This window comes from Temnothorax longispinosus, chromosome 2 (assembly GCF_030848805.1).
Source record: "Temnothorax longispinosus isolate EJ_2023e chromosome 2, Tlon_JGU_v1, whole genome shotgun sequence".
Taxonomy (NCBI): Eukaryota; Metazoa; Arthropoda; class Insecta; order Hymenoptera; family Formicidae; genus Temnothorax; species Temnothorax longispinosus.
The window spans coordinates 169,231-191,409 of NC_092359.1; the positions used below are offsets into that span (position 1 = coordinate 169,231).

The following is a 22,179-nucleotide window of genomic DNA, read 5'->3' on the forward strand; positions in this document are numbered from 1 at the left end:
TGCGTGCGATATGTAAGCTACATTTACAGCTCGTAAAACCGAAAAGCATCTTTTGAATACACTTCGGGCTTCACTTCACGGGAATGTTTTTGGATCTGTGCCATGCAGCATGAGAGTGCCTTATGGTTCGCTTGACTTGTCACGCGACTCGATGACGACTGCCTTCAATTATTGCCTTTAAGCGTTTCATTCTCATCCGTTACATATCTGAACTTTTTTAACGAGTCGCTTGTTCTCGCGCACATGCAGTTTAATTCGAGGATTCTAAATCTCAAATCTATAATTTGTAAAAAAAACCTCGAATTCTGAAGAAAAATATTAATATCTTTTGATTTGATATTGTTTCTGATAAGGAAACTAGAGAGGTGTTACATTTAATAAAAATAAATTTTTCTTACAAACAAATGTACTTAATGTTCAACGTTATATCATATTTATATCGTATTTATATTTATATCGTGTCACAGACATCACCAAAGTCTTTACCTCGAACTTACAATGTTAGCGCGAATTTCAGAATGATGCCTCATAGAAACGTAGAATTTGGCACCAAGCGGAAACATGTTACGTCAACGTATGGAGAATTCGCGCGAGTTAACTTACATTAGTACGGGACATACACACGCGTATTTCTATCTTCCATCAAAGATGCTGTTCTCAGAAAAATATCGAATAACATCTTTCGACGATTCTACAGTGAGATATATTAGATATTAATAGAGGAGGGAAAATGAGAGCGAAACGTGAACAAAATATAGTGTAGAATTGTCGATAATACGCGCTTGCAATATGTTTGTAGAATATTTTAATTAATACAATAGAAACATCACGTATACATTGCAAGCGCATATAATAAAGCGTAAAAGAATGTAATTCGCATAATGAAGAAGTTTCTCAGACCCTCATTTTACTTATTTTACTTTGTTTTAATTAATTTGACAACAAAAGATGAAGTTGTACGCATTAACATAAATTGACATGAATAATTTGATGAAAAGTATCATTACATCACATTCATATATTTACTAATTGTAAATCAAAATAAGAGTCGCAAAGAGAATTGTCATCATCTTGATGTGAAATGTGACGGGGGCGGTGGTATAAAGCATCATTTATGTTAAAATGCACAATTGTTTTATATTTTTGATTGGATATATTAAAACAGTTTTGTACACAACACATTTTTTTTAATATACAACAGTTTCTCGTGCGCTGGCGCGTGCATTTGGTGACTATTTTTATCCTTTTTTTTTAAGGTAATTTTTTATACTAATAATATAGTCCTGGGCCACTACTTGGCAGAAGCGCGCAGGGGAACTATTTAACAACGCGGACGTACTAAAGCGCGGCGCGAGCTCATCAGTGAGCGCTAACGTATAGTAGCAGCGTTTTAGGACATGCATGGAGTGAAGGATGCTCGTTTGCTCGCGCGTGCTACTTGCGCTTCGTCATAAATTTAGCGCACTGATCTCATTCCGCGGTGAATCCGTCGACAAAAATAGCAGCAACCGCCACGACGCGCTCCGCGACTTGGAGCTTGGAGCAGTTGGAGCGGCCACGTCGCGCCGCAGCGCGCCTCGCGTCGTTCGTGAGGCGCACGCGCTTCGGTGCATTTACCCCTGGAATGCGCGACTGTGTCGGAAGGGGCGAACCACCCCCGCGGAACCGACTCGTACGAATAACCCGTGGGCGGAGGTGCGGCGCGGAGATTCCGCATAAAGGCCGATGACTCTTTGTTTTGGGAGAATCCCGCGACGCGACGCGACGCGACACCCGCTTTTCTGTCACTGACCTTCCGCGAGTAGAGCCGCGCGCGGCATGTGATAGGACGATTCTTGCCTGTTTGTCCGTCTGTCCGCCTGTCCGCGCCATGCCATGCCACTCCGTGCACGTTACTCGTTCTGTCTATAGCGCGATGTTCCGTTAGCCGCGACATCGGGGATTAGCGCGTCTTAACGTCTTAACCCCCTTCCTTTTCGAGTAGCGGCACGCGGCGATTCTTCGATTCTTGTACCATGTCCGATATAAAGAAGATATATCTATAGTAATGATACATAAATATGGCGTCTTTTATGCACTCTACTAATTTGCAGCGTATTTTCCGTTTTTTTGAATTTATCAGTAATTGTCGTCAGATGTGTCGTAAATAACGATGACGACAAACCTCGTTTCTTCAAAGTTAAACAAAAAATTTTCACTTTTTTAAAAATCAATTTTTTATGGTAGATTCAGAAAGATTTCGACGAGTTCTAGAGTTCCCTATAGGTTTTATATAACGCTACGACCAATATTTCAAAAGTTACAGCCCCTCAAAGTGCCGCACCTCGAAAATATTCTAAGTCCCGAGGGGTAATGTTTTTTTCGGAAATCGGCAGTTCTCGCGGGAGTTCTGGTCGCCCCCCGAAAAGTTCTATGATAGACCCTGGCTCCGGAGCTGCCAATTTTGTTAAAAGTTGTATGAGTGTGCGGTTAATTCTTTCGACCTGCCCATTACCTCTAGGTATCCCCGTTGTTATGAGGAAGTGCTGAATTCTTTCCTCATCGCAATACTCTTAAACGCACTAGACGCGGTGCCGCGGTCTGATATAATCTTCCACGGGTTTCCAAATACATCGGACTGTTTTTGTAAACGGTTAAGCACCTCGGCGGTATCAGTAGCCCTAGTGGCGTATAACCATACAAACTTGCTAAACGCGTCTACTATTATAAAAATATGTCGATAACTTTTTCTCGTGCTGGGCATCGGGCTCAGATGATCAACGTGGTATGTATTTATATTGGAACGTCTCCTTTGCTAATTAAATTTAAAAATCTTTCTTGTTTACCCTGCTTTCGTTCGGCTAAAATACAATTAATACAATTTGTTATTACCCTTTCGATCTTTGGTCTCATTTCTTTAAACCAATAGTCTCTACGCAACAGTGCTTCTGTTTTGCTGACACTAAAGTGTCCTTGCTCATGCGCTCGTCTAATCATCGCAATTTGCATCGTTTTAGGTACTACTAATAACAAGTCATCGTTTTCGTCTCGATACAATAGATTATTTCGCATCGTGTAACCGTTCGCTTTATCGCATGTCGCTAACTTAACAATTTCCTGCAAATCTGGGTCGATATTCTGGGGTTCCCTGAATCTGGCAATTAGGCTACCGTCGCCTTCGTTGATAAGTAATGCTTCTGGGAGGGGGTTTTTACTTAATGCATCTACGTGCTTCATATTCTTTCCAGACCTATGCTGAATTTGGTAATTATACTCTTCTAATGCAAGTGCCCATCTAGCTACCCGTACACATAGATCTTTTTTACCCATCGTGAGAATAAATGCTCTACAGTCGGTGACAATCTTAAAGGGAATGCCTATCAGATACACTCTGAATTTCTTTAACGACTTAATAATCGCAAGTACTTTCAGCTCATAACTTGTATATTTCTTCTCGGCGGGAGTAGTCTTCCCACTCGCGTAATAGATCGGATGAAAGGGATCATCGGAATGATTTCTTTGTAGTAAAATCGCGCCATAACCAAACTTTGAAGCGTCTGTATGTAACTCCGTTTCGGCTCCTTGTTTGTATAGTCTTAAAACGGGTTTATCAGCTAACACGCATTTTAAACTTTGAAACGCTTGCATGTCATTTTTTTCAAATTGAAATTTGGTATTAGCTCGCAACAGATTTGATAACGGTCTCGCTCTCACTGAATACTGACAAATAAACTTACGGAAATTGCCCGTGAGGCCAAGAAAACTTTGCACGTCGCGAGCACACGTCGGCATTTCATGACTGCACTAGTCTTATGTTCTGAAGGGCGCACGGTTCCGTCTTTTATAATGTGACCTAAATATTCAACCTCCGTCTGAAGGAAACGACATTTATGCCAATTAATGATTAGGCCTGCTTGACTTGCTATTTTTAACACATTTTAAACGTTCAATCGCCTGCTCGATATTATCTGCGGGAATAATTACATCATCCATATAACGCAACAGGATTTTTCTAGCTATCGGATCTTTGAACACAGCTTCTAAAAATCTTAGAAATACGTTTGGGGAGTTGCAAAGCCCAAAAGGGACTACTAGGAATTCATACTGACCATTCGGTACAACAAAAGAAGTGTACTTTCTGCTTTCCTCAACTACTTCAACATGGAAGAATCCATTTTTTAAATCAAGAACACAGAAAATCTTAACACCCTGTAAAAAATCTATTTGATCCTCAATTAAAGGGAACGGATGTCTGTTCCTCATGATTTTTTTATTTATCTTCTTCTTATCTTCTTCAGTATTTGGCGAACACGAAGCAGTTCAGATTTTCTGGGCTTTTATCTAAATCTGACTGATCGCTTGCGATCATTACATTTTATTTTTTCGAAAGAATATAATCCGACCCAAGTTTATGACCAATGGCAAAAGTGGTTTTCAAAAACTCAAATGATAATTTATAATACAAATGTACAATAATATCATTTATCTAAATTATTCTAATAATTCTGTGAGGTCTCGGAGATCCCATTCACATTTGTCATCGTAACTTTAGCAAAAATTCAATTTATTTATTTATTTATTTTTTTAATCGATTGAGAATCGATCAATGAATAGGCCCATAATGTATAAAAGTCGATAGAATTAAATCGATGCGTTCCGTTTCACGCATGATGCGCATAATGCATCATTTATCCTTGTTGTTCACCGAATGTTAAACAAGGATAAGTGATGCATTATGCGCATCATGCGTGAAACGGGACGCACTCCTAAGAGTTTCGAGATATGCGAGTAAAAGGAAAAGAATATAGGGGACAAAAGTCCAGAAACGCGAAAAAATGAAGTTGGGCTGGGATCTTGGAGACTTCACTGTGTATACCTAGGGTTAACAAACAGCACTGCGCTGCTGCATTCTCGATGCTGCATACCAAGGAAGATATCGATATAATTCATATTTTTATTTAAAAAACCGTATATATATGCACACGGAAAGAATGGTTTTGCTGAAGTGTCTAAAAATTTAGCTGAATACAGATCTGAAAGTAATTTTGTTGGATCATCAAAATAATTATGTAGAACATCTAAACTGATTGCTAAAATGTCAAAATTTTTTACAGCATTATCATATTTCAGCGACTTACTATAATTATTTTGATGGTGCAACAAAATTATTTTTAGATCTGTATCTAGCTAAATTTTTAGATACTACAGTCGTTTTGGTTTGACCCAACTGGCCAAATTAATACTTTTACATATAATAATAATTTGGCCAGTTGGGTCGAACCAAAACGACTGTTGTTTTGAATTATTTACTGGCGACGGAAGTTACTTGTTTTGTTTTTAGATATCTACTTCAGCAAAATCGTTCTTTCCTTGTACATATTTTTATCAGGATCTGAATATCGCTAATATATATCACTAATGTAAAATGTATATGTATAAAATAAGTCAGTTGTTGCGATTTGTACACTATACTTTCTAAGATCATGGATACGATAAAGTCTCCATCGTTTCCAGAAACAGATCAACATATATGATTCAAATGAATGTTACGCGTCAAACTGGTTCGCAAATAAGTGTAATGAATTTTATATATGTACTAGTAAAACATTTAGCGTTCATGTATCACTACTATGATGTATCCCCCTGAATCAGCTTTATCATTAAATTCCACTTTGAATGATATATCCGTTAATTAGAATCTCGACATCTATATTTCAGTAGTATCATTTTACAGATACGCTTATAATAGATTGCAAGTTCGAAATTTTTCACGATCTAATAAATAAAACTGTACGTATGAATTTACAATCATCCACAGTAGTATTTAAAGGGGTGAAACGTTTTGAAGATTTGACCGTTGAATTTGAGTCTAAGGATGAGAAATCAGTGAAATTTATGGAGAAGAATAGTATGTTATATCAAAAGAATTGTACGTCACCAACAGTAACTATTTTAAGAATATATATTTTACACATGAGGGAAAAGAGAAAGTTATGACAAATAGATTAATAACGCGTAATGAATTAATATTTATTTTAAAGTAGATTAGTGTAAAGTAGATTATGGCATTTAAAATTATCATGTGAACATTATTTGTTACGCTTTGTGAATTGCGTATTACGTTTTGTGAATTATGGCAGAAAGGATAAAAGGTTTATGGACATATTGTAGTTATCTCACGAATCTCACGTGTTGGCGCTGAACGACTCTCCTTAAGAGTTCCAAGCTTATTGAAGCATACGATTATCTATCACTTTAGCCGGGGTGTCGAAGTTGGCCGGCCTTGCAACGTGGGAGAAGCGGACGTGATTCCCGCTACCGCTGCGAATCGAGCCCCGGCGCCGGGTATGCTTGAAACGCAATGCCAGTGCACTACGTTTAACACACATGAATATCCATTCACGAAATAACTTATTACTATTTATTTCTATTTTAATTTGACACGGCTACTGGAGGCAAATCTCGTAGAGACCGTGGACATATTCGGACGTGTTTTGTTCTGAATAATTTTTGAAGATTGCTAATGCAATCAGCGCCGAGATTAGATTGAATCTTTCGAGTCTGTATTTATTATCTTCGACTTGTTCTTGGCCGTTATGTGATCCTGAGGGGAATTAGGTGCCATAAAATTAAAGAAGAAGAAGAAGAAGGCTACTGGGGGCTACGGCACGAGTCTCGTGCGTCAAGAGGCGTAATCGTTTCTATACCCGACTGGCTCCTACTCTCGAGGGACCAGCTATGCACTCACTGGGTGTCTCCGTACTAATCGAGTCACCACTCTCGCATCGTGCGTGCACCGGACCATCCGAGAACCCGGGCATGAAGATTCATTCTTGACTTTTTCATATTTACTACGTGTTGGAGAGCAAACGGATTGACAACCAAGAGCTCCCCAGATAACCGTGCCCTTTCTTGAGTTGCCCCACAACTCATCATGGACAGCGGTACTTGGGCCCGTATCACTACAGGACCTCAGTCGCGCATTCAGATCGCTATTGACGTCGCTTGGTTACTGCAGAGCGCGCCGACCAGCCGACATCAGATCTTGCGACCGAGCCGTACTGAATCAGAACAGCCTCATTGCAACGTTTCAGCGAGACCACTGGGAGGTGGGCGCATGACTTGACTGGGAGAGGCTATATATTCGCATCACCAGATCAATTGACTCTAACCCTAGGCCTAAAGGAACTCGTGCAGAGAATCAAAGGCCTAAGACAGCCTAACTCGGTCTATACAATACGACAGTGCCCGCACCAGCGCAGTTTTCGAGCCACTCGGATCGCCGGATCCTAACACGGATTCGCCACTTTTTTCGCGCTCCTTTCTGCCACGATTCACAAAAGGTAGTAGCCTTGCCACTGTTAACAATGTGGACGGGAGCGAGGCCGCCGTGGCCAGCGTGATTACCGGTAGTAGGTCCGACGCACGTTGCACGTAACTTTCTTCAACTTTTTAATTCGTCATGATTATTTGTACTTAATGCATTAAATATTATGCGTTTTACTCATTGATATTGTTTAACAATAATCTTATCGTTGCTTATTAAAAATGCAACGATAATTTTATCATTGCATCTTTAATACGCGTATATATCGATGCTGTGAGATTTATATCAATATTACTCGTATAAAGCCGGGTACTCACTAGGACCGTGCAACGTGCAACGCAACGGTTGCTACAATTTTTTCACAATGTGTTTGTTTCGGAATAAGACGTATTCATTAGTTGCAGCAACCGTTGCGTTGCATGTTGTACGGTTCTAGTGAGTATCCGGCATAACAAACTCCCTCCGTGATTATATCTCCGATTTAAGATGAGCTTAGTGTACTCTAAACGCAAATACGTGTGTTAGAAATTCGCGGTTGACTTATGGCCGCTGGACATTAGTATACTCTGCCTGTTGCGTTTCGCCGCGAAACTTAAGGCCGGGTACTCACTAGGACCGTACAACGTGCAACGCAACGGTTGCTACAATTTTTTCACAATGTGTTCCGAAATAAGACGCACTCACTAGTTGCAGCAATCGTTGCGTTGCACGTTGCACGGTCTTAGTGAGTACCCGGCATAAGATGGCTAATAGAATGGCTGGCATACCTACATATACAAGTATTGTTAGCGCCTAATCGCTGCACTTTGTTTGCTCTCGAAGGAATGTACGCGCTCGAGCTCGTGCACCTTCTGACATTGCAACACAATGTGCAGTGTGATGTATAGGTATCTCTCAGGGATCCTCGTGACTGATTTGCCGGAAAGAATCGCAAGTCTGTACACGGAAAAAAAAGAAGTTGTTTCAATTAAATGTCGATGTCACGGGCTGCCACGAGCATATGTAGTTAATTCAATTAGATATTATTGGATCAAATAATTAAAAAATTTATCTGATGTTTTTTGTTCATTAATATTGATGTGTTGCATCAATAAATTTTATCTCAATAACACGGATGCTGTTGATACATTATTTTTTTTCCGTGTATATTTTCCTTATTACCTGTAGCATAGCGTGACCTTGCGATCTCGTAATATCAGGAATTGAGCGCTAGTCAAGCGAAAAGCATTAGAACTCCTCAACGTAAATCGTGTAGATACTCTTCGAAAAGAAGCTGAAACTCTAATCAGAACTATCGAATTTTAAAGTAGGAGTGCCAACTTCACACACTCGTCGGATTATATCCTTTCGCGAATTTTTAGAGCTATGTCAACGACAAGAAAAATAAAATGTAATGATTGCAAGCGATCGGTTCTAATCGGTCAGATTCAGATGAAAGCACAGTAAATCTGAACTGCTTCGTGTTCGCCCTGAATACTGGGAAGACCCCTGTTGAGCTGGCCCCCCCACCTTGCAGAAATTAAAAAACAAATAGCGCAAAATTACAAGCTATTTATGAGCTTTTATATCCCGCAGATTAAAATTTTTGAGCTCGTCACACTGAACAGGAATTTAATATTTTTTATAAGGGGTCTGAGTCAACCTTTAAAATAGATATTGAATTGATCTTTACGGCAGAATTAGGAGCTATTTATGAGCTTTCAAAATGATATAGTTTCGATTTTTGATCTCATCCCCTTAACCCCGAAACAACCCTTTAATTGATTCAACTCAAGAGAAAAATGTTGAGAAAAATTTAAATATATCGTATCGCGGATATAATTCGTATAGCGTATAAACTCTAAGAATAAACTCTTAAAATATGCGCATTTTGATTATTGAGCTACAACCCCTTTGCAAGAAAACCATCCCATCTTCCCGGCTTAAGACTGTACTTAAAATGAATAAAATTAATTATTTTGCGACTAAATATCGTTTACTAATTTATGAGCTCGCAAAATACATGCATTTCGATTATTGAGCTACAACTTCTTCGCAAGAAAACCACCCCATCTTTTTGGCTTAAGAGAGAACTGTACTTAAAATGAATAAAATTAATTATTTTGCGACTAAATATTGTTTACTAATTTCTAAATACTAGACTAAAAAGAAAGAGTATTTCACTTTTGAGACTGTTAGGGATCGGGGGTAGTTTTCCATCAAACGGCTGGGGTACAAAATCTGTAACTTTATATTTTTGTAATACAAATTATTCTGAATCGAGTCTACAAGTAGCAATTGATTCTGCTGATGAGAAAGAGTACTTTACTCTTGAGATTAATATTAGGACTGAGTTCTATTAGGAGCTGTTTGAAGCAGAAGGGATGAATATATTAAGTTTATTTGATATGTCGATCGCGCTATCGAAATCTCATATAGATTTATCCAAGTTTTTCGATTTTGATCCCTGTGAGAAAGGAGACTTGACGCGCGAGGCCGATCTCTTCTCGTAAGGCGTAAGGTGTAAGGCACAAGACGAAAGGAGAAAAGAGGATTTCAAGAGGGTCTCCGTTTCTCTCATCGGCGAAATAACTGCGTGGGTGCTGGGGGGTGGGGGGGTTCTCCAGCGTGGAACTGCGGAAGGAGGCCGCCCGATCGCTGTCAATGCTGTCGCGAGCGATCAGGTGGCAGCTTGCCTCCTGATCGCTCGCGACTCGGCTTTCGGCCGCTCGACTCCCGAGAGTCCCGAGCGAGGTGATTCTTCGATGCTACAGAAATCACTCTCGACCGTCGCGACGTCCGTTGACACGAATATCAAGGCGTCCTCGATGACCGCGCGCTATCTCCTTACCGTATCGTTATCGTTATCGAATGTTAGACAATTGCCTTGCACTGCGATACTCGCTATGATTATATGATGTTGATAGGATAAGAACGTTTGAAAATTATTGTTTGCGTTTTGTTCGCGGCGAAACACCGCGCCGTTTATAATACAATAAAACCCGTAATATCTCGCGGTTGATCGTTAGCGAGGATGTCCCCCCTGGCGCGCGAGTGAACGGGAGTAATGGAGAGCAAGGGTAGGGGGAGGGGGAGCAACGTTTGGTGGCGGACGTGTGGAGGTTGCTCAACTTGACATCGCTCTCATCGTGACGTCATTGAAAATCACTTTACCTCAAGCACCGAAACGAGTTGCTCCCGTTGCCGTTGCCGTTGTCGTTGCCGCTGTCGTTGCCGTCGTCGTCGTCGTTCGGACGTAAGTCGCAGCGCGGTGAGAGCGAGCGAACGTCAGCGAGAGATAAAGTTATTGAGTCGAGAGAGAGAGAGAGAGAGAGAGAGAGAGAGAGAGAGAGAGAGAGAGAGAGAGAGAGAGAGAGAGAGAGAGAGAGAGAGGGACGCGGTCCTCGCGCACGTAGGCCCCTACGCTTCCACGGTGCGGCGCACGGTCTGCCAGTGGCACGTTGTCGTTCTTTGTTCTTCCTTCCTGCTCGCGCGCGACTCCTCTCGCGCTTATCTCCAGTATGCCTCTTCTTTTTTTCCGTCGCTCCTTTTCGCGGGTTAGCACGTTACAGCTGATGGATTTAATTCGGAGCACTTTGATTTACACAATTCGCTCGTTATACACGCACACATACACACACACGCACATGAATACATATATATATATATATATATATATATATATGTAGATATATAATCTTTGTTATATGTCACTAGGTATACGACGTACACCGTATATCGGCACGGCGCGGCGGCAAGGGCGACGGCGACGTCAGATGCGCTACCGTTAACTAGCGCTACCGCTACACGTGAACCACGCGGACACACGTATACACGTACACACGTATACACCTTTTCGCACGAGCGCGCGCCAAACGTGGATTATGCGCGTTTATACGTTTACCTGTTCTCATGTACATATGTATTTGAATGTATACGTGTTGATTGAAAACACTCGCTGTATTCGCGCGAGAGAGACTGGTCTGAGCTCCGTTATAGGTAGGCGTACCGGCGTACACGCCAAACGTGGATTTCGCTCAGGTCGATTGACGAAACACCCGCACGCAAACGAGACTCGAGCACGACTAAACGGCACGGAGTCGGGAGTACCGGAGTATAGCCGTACACCCGACAGCGGTGAGCGGACGAGCGGAGTACGGACGGACCGAGCGACCGAGCGACCGAGCGTATGCGAGCCGACAGCCGAGCCGACACCGGCCGAGCGTGTTGTGGCCCACGATGCGGAGATACCCGACCGAGCGCCGAGCGTCGTACCGCTACGACACGAGTTCCGAGTCGTTTTTCCCTCCTCCTTCGCGTCGACGTCGACGCGTCCTCCTTCCACCTTCTACCTTCCTCCTTCCCGTCATCCTACGTTCTACGTCCTACGTCCTACCCGCGTGCGTACGGCGTACGGCGTGTACGGGGCCATCTATACGGGGTCTCTTCTGCTAGTACCTTCCTGCATATGTATAGGTATGTATACATATACGTCTACAGGCACACGTCTCTACTTCTTCTTCTCGTCCTCTTTCTCCTCTTCCTCCCATCGCCATCGGCTTTTAAAGCCGTACGCGTCCTTCGGTACGCGAGAAATATAACGTGATTTCTCCTCGAAGCACATTGCGACGAGTGAACGATTTGAAAGAAAATAATTCTTATTTCGATAAATTAACTTTTATTAAAAGTTTTACTTATTATTAAAATCTTCATTAATGGCTGTTGCAAGATTAAATTGTTTCTCTGCGAGCTGATATTCTTTCGACATTGTACGACGAATGCGCATTGCGCGGTACGAACTTGGTCGCAGTCGACGCGAAATCGCTCTTGTAATACATACTAACCAGACCTTTGAGTCCATCGGCTTGATCGGCTCGACAGATCGACAGATCGACAGATTGATAGAAATCTTTCCGCGATAATGTTCGTGTTCAACAAACTGACTGGCTCACTTCCAAATGTCTGTGAAGTTGGCCCCCCTTTTTCAAAATTCGGAAAAATTTATTAGAGTTCTGGATTCCCCAGCAAGAGTTCTAGAGTTCTCTATAGTTTTTAGAAAGAGTTCCGTCATTTAAAGTGGTGAAAACACCATTTTAAAAATGGGGGGGGGGGCTAACTTCACGGCGCCCCCCATTTTTGAAAAAAATGAATTTTTTATGGTAGTTTCGGATAGATTTTTGAGAGAGAAAGAGAGAGAGAGAGAGAAGAGGCAGAGAAGCGTATCTAGTACGCTTTCAACCACCGCACGGTCGACAATCCAGCGCTTCGGAGTTGCAGTATCCGACGATTGTTGCTCCAGAGTGGCGAGCATTCAAAGTGTATTTCACATGTTTTGGGAGCTCAAAGAGATCGCACATTTTCATGAAAATTATCTGTCGAGATTAAGTACAAAACTAATATAAATACACGTCAATACTAATTTATTCAAAATCATATGTATATATTATATCATATAATTATTATATTAAGTAATGTACATGTAATAAGTTTTTTATGTCACATAATCAGTAATATTTTTCTTGTGAAATTACAACAAAATTGAAATGGTCATCTGAAAGTGACGTTCGCTTATCGTTATATTATTTAGAGAAAAAGGTTTCAGGCGATGGAATGGATAGATAGGGCAGAGGTGTATTTCGCGACCAAGGGTGGCGGTGGTTGAGAAAAATCGAGTTAAAATAAAGCGTCGAGTAGCGCGGGGGTGGTTTGGCGTTTCGCTTAATGGGCAAGACGGTGAACTATGTTACGCGATACGTATTGCGTTTGAGTAAAGGTTACACCCACGGATCGACAAAGACACCCACATGACGCGACACGCGTATATATGTAGGCGTGAAAAATTGCGGGGGTGTACTTTGTTAACCAACACCTGTGCCGCTTTTACTGTTGAACTTTTTGGTACGCGGGAAATGTCGTCACCGTTGCCGTATTATCGCTGCGCGCGCTGCTCTTTTGATTAAAACTGAAAATGCACTCGCAACGGGATACGTTGTAAATTACATGTCGTGCTATCGCATACGTATTCAGGAGCGTGCTTAATATCGTTATGAACATTAGGTAAAAAAGCCAACGTACGTTCTTGAAGATTTGAGATAGAGAGAGAGAGAGAGAGAGAGGGAGAGGGAGAGGGAGAGGGAGAGGGGGAGAGAGAGAGAGAGAGAGAGAGAGAGAGAGAGAGAGAGAGAGAGAGAGAGAGAGAGAGAGAGAGAGAGAGAGAGAGAGAGAGAGAGAGAGAGAGAAAGCGCTGCAATTTCCACTCTCTCTCTCTCTCTCTCTCTCCCCCTGTCTCTCCCTATTAATCTTCAGAATTCTTTTCGAAAGTCAATAAAAGTATCTTCGAGTGTGCTTTGAATTTTATGCACTCTGTCTTTCTCTATCTCACGGCCAATATCTTAAGTATTATTTTATATAAGCAATTTGTCGCATATATTTATAAAATATATATTCGATATTTGATACTTTCAATTACCATGGAATGCAATAAAATATTCTCAGAGTAAATATTCTTAATTATAATTTACAATCTTCTCAAGTTCAGAAAACAAAGCTTCAAATCTGTGATTTCAATAATAAATTTAGTTTATCAAACATTGGATTAGTTAAGATTTAGCAAAGAAGGGATTTATTTCTAAAATTTCAATAATTAATTTTTACTACGGTATTTCTCATGCAGACATTTTTTCCTAGAAAAAAAACTGTAGTCTAACTGTTGATCACGAGCCATACGATATGGACGGAATGGAAGTAATAAAATTTACTTTTATCATTATGTTTTAATCGTAGTAGCGAATGTTTTCGCATTTCTTGAAAATTAAAGATATAGCGATGGTCTTTGGAAGTGATGTCTGTAAAGTTGGCCCCCTTTTTCAAAAGTCGGAAAAATTTATTAGAGTTCTGGATTCCCCAGCAAGAGTTCTAGAGTTCTCTATAGTTTTTAGAAAGAGTTCCGTTATTTAAAGTGGTGAAGACACCATTTTAAAAATGGGGGGGGGGGTTAACTTTACGGCGCCCCTCATTTTTGAAAAAATGAATTTTTTTATGGTAGTTCCGGATAGATTTTGATAAGTTCTAGAGTTCCCTATAGGTTTTAAAAAAAGATTTCCGTTCAAATAAGCTTAAAAATCGATGTCAAAGTTAAACAAAAAATTTTCACTTTTTTTAAAATCAATTTTTTATGGTAGATTCAGAAAGATTTCGACGAGTTCTAGAGTTCCTTATAGGTTTTATAACGCTACGACCAATATTTTAAAAGTTACAGCTCTTCGAAGTGCCACATTAAATTATTGGTTTAATAATCCAGATATTGGGTCTAATAATCAAATTTTTGTCTGACTATAATTCTGCAATAAGGACAGTTCAAATGACTTAAAAATGTAATGACGCGAAATTTTGAAAGACATTTTATATGTACGTGCAAATGTAGTGTAATATTCTATCATACCGTGTCAAGCATTCTCGATATCAAAATATAGTTAAAATATAATCAAAGTATCGGAGTATTTTTCAATCTAATACGACTATATTACAGAGTTAATCGCATGTATTGAAATGCGAATTCGAATAACGTTATCTGAATCTGTCTGCTATACTCCTCGGTCTAGTATAATTTAATGAGAGAGCCAACGAGAGCCGAGGGAACAGGTAGAACGAGAGGACTGAGAGTACTTTAGCGGAGAGATGTCCCGCGCCTGTATTTCTCCGCTTCGTCTAGCTAAGAAACTTGGTACGGGTCTTTAGAATACAAAAGTCTTTTACCTCTTTGATTTACCCCGCGCCCGCGGGAAAAGAGGCGAAGAGATGTAAGCTGAAATAGGATATAGTTAAACAAAGTCAGAAATTAAGTAAAACATATTTACTTATATCCTCGATAAGTACTCACGAAATAAAGTAGATTCATTTACAGATTTTAATACGGAATACTTATTATTAGTAAATCTTATACGTCAAGTATTTATCTTATATTCAATAAGTTGGAAGTAATTTATAGATAGAGAATAATCATTCTAGAAATAATTGTGAGAAGGATGCGTATAAACGCTTGTATTCCTCTATCTTAAATTCTTCCGAGTGTTCTAATTATTAAGATTATCAGGATTAACTTAATTTTTTAGATACTTCGGATTAATGTCGAGACGTGATGATCTCACGTCGATACTTTGGCATCGCGCGCATTTCGATATTTTGCACAAATGTACTTAAAAAACGGACATCATAAGTATATAGTCAGTCCTACGGGTGAATACCGCTATACCGCTATGTGCAAACGAGTACCGAGTGAGTTTCCACTTTGCAACACTCGCAACGCGCATTATTCCCCCTTTCTTCTCTGCCTTCCTCTCTCCCTAAGGCAAGTTTGTCCCACCTTTCAGTCTCCGCTAGTAGTCTCGTACACGTTTGGTACTTCCTTGCTCGTCCTTCTGAAATATACTCTTCTCTATAATTGCTTCTCTCCTTTCAACGGCTCTAAAACGCTTAATTCTACGACGTGCAGAACGGGGATAATGTTATACCTCGCTATCTCGCGTTACCGAAGAGGTCCGGCGAGATCCTTTTCAGAAGCGAGATGGGTTCGATCTTTGCGAGTGCTGTGATACCACTGAGAGAGTAGGTATATATACATATACAACGATATATGGGCTTGTTGCTTTTCAAGCGGCTCTCTCTCTCTCTCTCTCTCTCTCTCTCTCTCTCTCTCTGCCGCCCGGCGCAGGGGTAGGAACATCTCGCTTTGGGTCAATAACTCGCGTGACTCTATGTTACAACACAGACGAGTCGAGGACTCGAGATAAAGTTTCGATACCTCCTCGTCGATTTTCGTAAATCCAGATTTACGAGTCCTCTTTCCGCGGGAAAACATCGAATAATATCTCGTCAATTAGATACTGCTAGATGATTTCATATCTATGAGCGAGAGCTGAGAGTTCGTAATAATTGATGCGATTAGGAGAAAGTAGGGTAAAAGTCTATGACCCTCGTGTGGCAAGTGGAATATACGCAAACGGAGACAACAGTCACATTATTAAATATTTGAATAGAAAATAGTTTTACGTAAGATATAGTTCTAATTATAATTATAATATACGTAATTATAATAACGCATTTAACAAGTTTTTGATTTTTTTCACTTCCTATTCTTCTATATCTCTGTGCTGCCAAATGGCTCAAGTAGAGCCTTTTTTATATACACGTATGTGTTTACATAAGAAACACTATTAACGGCCAATTTTAGAAAAAATTAGAAAATTTATCAGGAGCAAAGTTTGTTTTGTGTAAAATATATATATATGATTCACTTGTGTGCTTTAATGAAAAGACAATACGACAATTATTAAGAGATCGTAATATTTGTTAATACGCCGCGTATTATATATGTATCAGAAAACACATGTTTGTTTGCGATATTTATCAATGTTATCCATTTACGGCTGGTTTTCCAGCGCGACAGTTAGCGAACTGTACAGCATTCTCGCGCACGCTATCATTGCCGTAACATTGTTCTCGAATCTCAAGAGCGTCTTCTCGTTCTCGTTCTCAGCTCAATTATGTCTTTTCGGAAGCTCGTGATTTAGGCTAACGGACAGTATCGCGAGTACCTTTGGAATTGCAAAATTAGAAACCCGATTTTGCATACTATACATCTTTTTTTCCCTCTATCGCGAGGCGATACCGCGGTTATTCAATTTCGCGGCAACAAGATACGCGAACGCGACCAAGAAGAAAACGAGTACCGCTACGACACGAGAGTTCCGAGCTTCCGAGTCGTTTCCCCCTTCGCGCGCGCGGTTCACTCTTTTTCCTCGATGTTCGCTCCGCGCCGGAGTTGGGGTCGGGGCCAGGAGCCCTAGTCACTATCCCCACGGTGCGCGGCGCCATGCCGTTTGTGCTACCGCACCGCTCTTTCTGCCTTCTGCCATACCTATAGCTTCCACTTCCTCGACCGTCCTTCGTGAGTATATTGCAATTTTTCTCGGTTAGCAGGAGGCGGCTAACTCCTCCGGCGCGCGGCGCGCGGCGCGGCTCCGAGGCCGACATCCGAATCACGCTGAGAAAATCTCAACCACGTTTCGCTCTCTTTTCTTCTCTTTCTACTTTCCTGCCTCGACTCGGTTCTCTCTCGTGCATCGACTCTCATTGGTTTATACTTATATAAACCGTTGTATAATCGATAGAGCTATATCGAGTCCGATGCTAAATTCACAGTAAATAATGCAAATTGCACAAATGTAAAAATTCGACGTTATCTCAAACGGATCTTGTCTAATCTCGTCCTAGGAAACCTTGCTCTGAATTGTGCAAGATTGCGTTTCATGGAAATGTTTCATTTGTAGAGACAAAACGTGTCTGCCTAATTCGGTACACGAGTTTCTAACAGCAGTTTGCGTAGCAATTCGCAAATGCGTTTACACATAGAAGCTATTTTAAATATATACTAATTGTAAACAAAATTTTAAAAATAGGAATGCCATTATCGAACGTAAATGCGAAAGTCGAAATTTAATGCCTATATATAACAAATGATTCGACTGTACGATATAGGAGTAATATAGTATAGGAATAATCTCGATATAGGTAGAGGTAGAAATAATAAATGCCTTTACATTTTACATTCTTTTTACCGTTTGTGTGCGATCTTGTTTCGCAGTTTTGGAATATTATAAGATTTCAAAGTTAAATTTTTTGAAAGACTATTGTGAGCATAACTTTCTGCAAAATTTGTTATTTCAATATGATTCATCCGAATTCTTTTTTTTTTATTTTTTTTAATTTTTACATCCTGCAATAAAGAACATTCGAACATTGAACATCCTAAAATGGTTGTTTCGAAAAAGATCTCTGTGAGATTAGAAACGGTTTCTATATTTGCAGCTAAAAAAAAGTTTCGTATTATTATTTATCCGGGGTATAACACTTTGTTATGAAGTGAAGGTTGCACCGCGGCCGCGGCGGCAACTTTCAAGCTGTTTTCTATGGTAAACCTTCCTTTCTCTTGTACTACTGTGCAATAGCTACGGTATATGCGTTGCCGTTCTTCGTGAGATGTTAAAATAATTGACAAGCGACTCGATTGATGCTTCAAATTTATTAGGGAGTTTTTGCAATACCGTCTTTCAAATACGGTAACCGTATCTGAATTGTTCAGATACATTCACTATGTATTCGAACAATTGAGATACGGTAACCGTATCTGAAAGATGGTATTGCAAAAAAACCTCTCTATTCTCCCAATTTAAAACTTCGTTCTCTAATTTACAAATGTGACATAAGTTTCGAATTTATTACATTTTTACTGACAAATTCAAACATATAGCCGATCTTGAATGAAAATTGTAAGTATATGAATAACAATTATTGTTATTATACATCACTATTTTACTATTTTTATCAGATTTTTTATCAAAATATTTCATCAAATACCGTCCTTTCTTTTTTATAAAATTCCAACAACAATATAAACACAAGTATATTCTTATTAATTCTTACTCGAAATTGTTTCCGAAATCAGATTCTGCAGTACCGCTCCACTGTGCATGATGATTCATGTATGGCGACGCGCGTATTATATGTATAAGCAGGTACAGGAAAACGTAAATTATTTACGCCAATCACATATTTGAACATCGACATCGAGTATATAAACATATGTGTAATACAAGGCTTCTAAGCGTACATTTTATATCGTTATCATTATCATATGTACACATAAATATGTACAATGTTAAATAATATTCATTGGCATTTAGTACATTAAGATATGGTTTACAGAAGACCACTCCATCCAGTACATTTATATTTCAGTAAGCTCGACCCCTCCCCCCGCCCTTCCCCTTGGCATTATTCTTAGCACCCTCGAGACATCCATGGTGTTGCCTATGGAGAAAACGATTCTCACAACTAAAGTCTAGAACACGTAGGCAAAGTCCTATCGTGAGACGGTGTACTCCTCTTTGCCCCTGAGAAGAATATTCCACCTCGATCTTTCGACGGCCATCGATAGTCGATCATTCTCTCTGTGTATATGTATAATATGTATCTATGGGCACGGTATGTGTTTGTGTTTGTGTTTGTATCGAAGATGGAAGGACGACGAGAAGAGAGGCGGCGCGGAGTGTAGAGAAGAGCGGGGGAGAAGAGACGGACAGAAAATATACGGGGGCAGAGAAAAACGCATGAGTTTAGCTGCGGTGTGGAGAGTGGCCTTCCCTTCGAGGCGCTTTACACACCGGGTATCTCGTAATTGAGCAGAGCAGACACGAGCCACCGGACGAACGAAACTGCTGTAAAAGAGAGAGAGAGAGAGAGAGAGAGAGAGAGAGGGAGGGAGGGAGGGAGGGAGGAAGGAGAGACCGTCCATTCCACTCGGAGAATTATCCCTATTTCTGGCGTATTTCGGAGTCGATCTCTTACACAGTATCCGGGGACAGAGGGACAGACTCCGTGCGGCTTGTTTATTCGGCCATGGAATACGAGTACTTCGTATTGTTCTATAATATATACGCGATAATTAATCTTGCTCTGAATTTGTTTTTGTGAATCAGTCCTTTAAGCTTGCATGTTGCAAATATCATAGCAATGCCATACGATTTTCACAAATTTAAATTCGACGAATTGAATTGGTACTCGAAATTTTTAATTAAATCTGTTATTTCGATGAAGCGTGACATTGAAAATATTTTTATCTATATAGAATATAAAGTAAAATTTCGAAAATTATCCTGTTAGCGGATTTAATTTATATATTCAATAAACATGCAAACTTTTTTACCTCCTGCGCTGAATGTACATTTTAATGTATAACAACATATTTTTAAAATATTTAATTCAAAATTGTATATAATAGATTTATTTAATTTTAAAAGTATGACAAGCTTTCTTTATTTATGCATTATATAGTGCAATAATATATAGTGATATTAAAATAAAGATATATCTTGAACATTTGTTATAATGAAACTAAATTTTATAACGAACATATTCCTTTTATATCTCCACAGTAGGATTAATAACGACTATTCAGTCTAAGCATCTAAATTTTTTTACTTTTACATCGAAAAGCGATTGCTCCGCTCGTCGCAAATAGAGAGATCGAAAATATGAATTTTAGATTGTGCCTTTTCTATGAGATTTATAATTGTAGATGACGTCATCGATAATAATTTATCAAGTCGTGTGCAACTTGTATTGATCAAACACTTATTTCCATGATGATTCCTTTCAATCTTTCGAGGAACGGTTAATGGCAGAAACTCGATTTGTATTGTGTTAAATCTTTCCTGATTTTTTTAGTTATACTATAACTATCGCGGATAAATTATTGCTATTATAAAGTATTTGCTTATAATGATTATTTTCTCGCGTGGCACGCAAGTTAAGAATTCGAAAAAATTTTAATAGCTCTTCTATTTCCTTGAATGAAGTACAAGTTCGGAAAGAAGGCATCGGCCTCCGGCGGTGGTTCTCGATCTCGCAGTACACATACTCCAATTTGACAAGAAATTCTACTTAAAAAAACCTTTCCTGCCATGTAGATAATGTTGCTAGTTGCTATGCTTTATAATCGCGGCAACTACGAGATCTTCTTCTAACAATAAGAATAAACGGCGCGCGCGCGCACGGCTCTAAAGTCCGTGCTTTGACTACATTTCCGTGGGATCCGGCGGGATTGCCGAAGGGTTAAAAGGGTTAAGCAGTCGAGACTGTGCGAGTTAGGGAGGGTCGAGCGCGGTCGGCCTTGTCCGGGGCAAATTCGCGGAGCGGGACGACCAAGTTCGCCGAACTTCCATCAGGTATATATTAATCCAGATTAAAGGCCTGAGCAGAATAGTTGACTATATAATTTTAAGACAATATTTTATACTTTAAATCTTTGTTTTTAGTAACGCACAATATTGTCTTGTGTCTCACGTCTTAAACGTCTGTCAATATTTGTGAGACTTGAGACACAAGACAGTATTGTGCGTTATTAATAACAAAAATTTAAAGCATAAAACATTGTCTTAAAATTATAAGTCAGCTATTCAGCCTATTCTGCTCAGGCCCTAAAAATCTCTTAATGCCAAACATGCCAAACAAAAGTTGTAACAAAACAAAACATGCAATTTTTTATTACATTTGTCACATTTTTAAGTACACTAGCACTAGCACGTTTTGAGAGTCTCGTTTGTCGCTGGTTTATCGCTGGTTTAATGATTCGAGGGAAAAATCTAAAGAGAAAAGCAGTTTTCTAGCACAGTGTTATAAAATAAATATGACTATTACGAAAATAACTTTCTTCTCTGCTCTGACAACATATAATATTTGTGATTACGAAATAAATAAGGAATTACAATTAATTGTATTATGCATAGAGCAAATGTAGAGAAAGTGAGTTTAAAGATTGAATTAGTTTCGTTAATTAAAATTTATTAATTCTGATCCGAGAGAATATAATTGCGATAGTATTTATTGTGCTGAAACCCGAGGCGGGACATATTTTAAGTCGGTGGCCTGCTGCCTGCAGTATGTACCGTACCTATTCCAAAAGCTGGCAAACAATTGATGGTTTTATTACAACTCCCGGTGACCGATCAAATGCGGTTGTCCTCGTCGACCAAATAAATAAATAAATCTGAATTTACTAGAGACATTACGATGAGATGGCAAGGTAGAAGGGAATATGTATGATAAAGTATTAGCTCCTCGCTGGATATATGCATACAGAATTTTGAGACCCGATGAAAATCGATCGGGCCGCCTTTCTCTTCGTTCTGTTCGTCCCGGCGAAACCGGGTGTCCACAGATTGCCGGTGCGCACCATACACACAACACACATATGCGCACGCGCGCATACTCACTACATATACTCGTTCGCACGTGTGAGTGCGTGTAAAAGAAACGAGAGGTGACTACGTGACGAT

General features: G+C 39.8%; 1 protein-coding gene across 6 annotated transcripts in view; it reads right to left on the minus strand.

The window, feature by feature from the left end:
* Window positions 1-22,179, minus strand: part of LOC139808635 (uncharacterized) — a 100,837-nt gene that overhangs the window by 29,120 nt on the left and 49,538 nt on the right. Inside the window, exons 1-2 of one of the 6 annotated variants that reach the window (XM_071770837.1) lie at window positions 11,190-11,526; window positions 10,460-10,857 (exon numbers count right to left, since the gene is read on the minus strand). The exons of 2 other annotated variants lie outside the window; for them this stretch is intronic. The gene's annotated coding sequence lies outside the window, so the exon portion shown is untranslated. Of the gene's footprint in view, window positions 1-10,459; window positions 11,527-22,179 lie in introns of those variants that run through there. 3 more of the 6 variants (XM_071770836.1, XM_071770835.1, XM_071770834.1) reach the window with 3 other exon arrangements.